A 3,852-nucleotide genomic window follows, 5' to 3' on the forward strand; every position below is an offset into this window, starting at 1 on the left:
AGCAGTCTACTCCAGTAATAGCTTTAGGAGGGACCCCATTCCAAATACTTTTGGCTAGGGTTCACCTTGACTGGGAGGGTGGAAAAGGAAGCCAGCAAGTAGGTGCATTTGAGGATATCTGTGCAGATGTCCTGATAGAGAATGATTTTGATAATGCAGTATCGTGTGTGCATGCAGTTACATGCAGTCAGGCTTGGAGACAAGCATGTGGGTCTGGTAGCCTGGGGGAGACCTAGACAGACCACATACTTGCAGCCAGGACTGGTGAGTTGGTTACTTTAGGGAGGGAGCTACCCTGTAGCAGTGAGACTGAAGGTGAGCCACAGCTGCTTGTGGGTACTGATGCTCCCTTGGACAGAGTGACTGCAAGGGCAGAGGTGAATAGTAGTACCCAGGCTGACAGTGAGGCACCGCTGTCAGAGGATACCAGACTTCCTGTGGAAGGAGAGCTGGGAAGGGTTACTAAGAGAGAGTTGAGACAGGCTCAGCTCTCAGATCCTACATTACAAGGCCTGAGGGAGGTAGCTAGTGAGGCACCAGATTCTCAAGGGAAGGGGGAATCTGTATACTGGTACAAAGGGTTACTGTATAGAGAGTTGACTCCTGAGGGAGGGCTAGAAAGTGAGAGAATACAGCAGTTGGTAGTGCCCATAGCCTGCCATCTGGCACTTCTAGCTATAGCCCATGATATTCCCTTTGCAAGTCATATGGGCATAAAACGTACAAAGAAATGTATTATGCAGAACATTTATTGGCCTGGGATTTCCAGAGATGTAAAAAAGTACTGCAGGACCTGTGAGCAGTGCCAAAAGGTAAGCAAGGCAGGAGACAAGGTGAAAGCTTCTTTGATGCCTTTGCCTGTGATTGAGGAGACATTTTAGAGGGCAGCTATGGATATTGTGGGGCCTCAGTGTACCCCAAGTTCCAGAGGGAAAAAGTGTATCCTAGTGGTAGTAGATTACACTGTCAGATACTCTGAGGTAGTTGCTCTGTCCTCCACCGAGGCAGAAAAGGTGGTACATGCTTTGTTAGAGATTTTCAGCAGGGTAGGTTTCCCTAAAAAAAATACTGACTGACAGAGGTGTCAATTTCATGTCAGACCTGCTGGCTTGTCTTTGGAAGTACTGTGGGGTGACGTACCTAAAGGTCACCCCATACCATCCCCAGATTAATGGTTTTGTTGAGAGGTTAAACTCTACACACAAGAAGATGCTACAGGCATTGGCAAACCAGTTTAAGAGGGAGTGGAACAAATATTTTCCCTGTCTGTTGTTTGGTTATAGAGAGGTGCCCCAAAAATCCACAGGTTTTTCACCCTTTGAGTTGCTGTATGGTCATAGGGTGAGGGGACCCCTAGATTTGATTCGAGATGAGTGGAAGGGTGAGTGTGAATCCCACAAGAAGTCTGTTGTGGTATATGTCCTAAACCTCAGGACAAGGCTCAGGGAACTCATGGATGTTACCCAGGAGAACTTGGCTGAAGCCCAACTACAGAAAAAAGTCTGGTATGACAGGAATGCTCAAGCTAGAGAGTACGCTGTAGGGCAGCAGGTAATGGTTCTCATTCCTGTCAGAAACAACAAGTTGCAGGCAGCCTGGGAGGGACCCTACAAGGTAGTATGAAAGGTCAGTGATTGTTAACTACATGGTAGAACTGCTAGGCAGGAGGCAGGCGCACAAATTGTACCATGTTAACATGATGAAACCTTACCATGACAGGGAGGCCCTTGTGCTGAGTATTTGCAGTGGAAGGCAGGAGGAGTCTGAGGGGGATCTGGTGACTGATCCCCTCAGTGAGGCTCAGGCTGACACCTCAGTGGAAGGGGTAGCAATGTCCCAGCAGCTATCCCCTACCCAGGTTTGAGAAATCTGAGCAGTGTTACAGGAGTTTGAGGACATGTTCACAGGGAAAATAGGGTGCACCGACCTGGTGCAGTACCATGTGGATACAGGACCCCAAAGGCCTATTACGCAGGCCCTCTGGGCCTCCCCAGTAGTGCTGGTACCAAGGAAAGATGGCAGCACCAGGTTTTGTGCGGACTACAGGAAATTAAATAGTCACACAGAGTCAGATGCTTACCCCATGCTTAGGCCAGATGAAGCTCTAGAGCAGCTGGGTGAGGCTAGGTATCTTACCACTACTGATCTTACGAAGGGTTACTGGCAGGTGCTCTTGACTCACAATGCTAGAGAGAGGTTAGCTTTTGTGACTCCTTTTGGCTTGTATGAGTTCATGAAGATGCCCTTTGGGATGAAAAATGCCCCAGTAGCTTTCTAGAGGCCGGTAGATCATATCCTAGCAGGAGCAGGAGATTTTGCCCTTGCTTACCTAGATGATATTGCCATCTACAGCCATTCCTGGCAAGAGCACCTTCAGCATGTCAGGGGAGTGCTGGGCAGACTGCAGGGGGCAGGGTTGACCATTAAGTGCAGCAAATGTCAGGTGGGTATGGCAGAGGTCTCCTACCTGGGACATAGAGTGGGGAGTGGTAAGATCAGGCCATAACCTTCCAAGGTGGAAGCCATTCAGGCATGGCCTACCCCTGTTACCAAGCGGCAGGTGAGGGCATTCTTAGAGACAGTGGGTTACTGCAGAAAGTCTGTCGTCAATTATAGAACCAGCATTGGAGAGCCATGTTTCTATGGAAGAGAAAGCTTGTTGAATTATGTGTTGTAGGTGAGTTAATGTGTCTGATGCACAGATGATAGTGGCGTCATCTGCATATTGGATTAGAGTGCCTTCACAGGAGGATGTATGTAAGGTATTGATGAAGACATTAAACAGTAATGGGCCAAGGATGGATCTTTGAGGTACACCTGTAGGGGTGATGTGATATGGGGAGATGGGTCTATATTAGATTGTCGAAATCAGCTTTCATCAGCAGCTTATTCATCAACCCCTATCCATCAAAACTAATTTCAGCGAACATCAACATTTTTTAAAGGGTAAGTAATGGATAATCTCCATTTAATGTGTCTCCCAGAGCCTGTGCTCCTTAATGCATCAGTTAAGAATTGCCAGTTCCTCTGGTCACCTCTGTGCCCTACACCAACATCCCTAATAACATGAATAAGCACACCTCAAAAAACATTGTAATTCTGAAGTGCAGTTTAATACATTCTGCCCCCTTTGCCAATGGCCTGCACATGACAGATTTTTCCACTGGGATTTCCCAGCAGGAGTGCCAACAATGTAGTGATTAAACCCTGATGTCTGCACTGAAGCTCAGTGTCAAAAAAGCACCAACTTTCTTAAATACTGTGCAGTTCTCTGAAGAACCCCTAAGCCTGTTTCTCTGCCTGTAGGACCGATCTTCAAATTCAGTACCTAACTAGCTCCGATTATCCCTATGGATGGTTAGCAGCCAAAATACTGACTTGGTATTAGCCTTGGCTATGAGTACCTATTTATCTTGCTGTTGCACCTTTTTCAATATTCATTTTCTCCTTCATTAGTTCTGTATTCTGCTAATACTGGGAGTAAACACTTTGCTGTAATAATAATTATGTGTGTCATTCATATCAGTTGGAAGCTGGACGCAGAGCCTTGGGTTCCGAAATCTTACTCATTGACTCATGCCCTCCCTGTTGTGTAACATTGTACAGTAAATTCTCAGTTAACCGGAACTCAAGCAACCAGAACAAAAAAATCAAAGAAATACAGTACAGTATGAAGAATTCAGTTTTTCATGTGTTGCACTTTCTGTCCCCCCCCCCCCCCCGCAGAAACTAACTTACGTTTTTAGAATTTTAGAGTTTTAAAAAAAATTCCCTCTCTCCCCAACCTGAGAAAAAGCCAAATCAAACAAGTCAAATCCCTAAAATGTCAGCACTCGCTCCATACTCAGTTTG

Source organism: Protopterus annectens, chromosome 9.part0 (assembly GCF_019279795.1).
Source record: "Protopterus annectens isolate FY-2018-M chromosome 9.part0, PAN1.0, whole genome shotgun sequence".
NCBI classification, from domain to species: Eukaryota; Metazoa; Chordata; order Ceratodontiformes; family Protopteridae; genus Protopterus; species Protopterus annectens.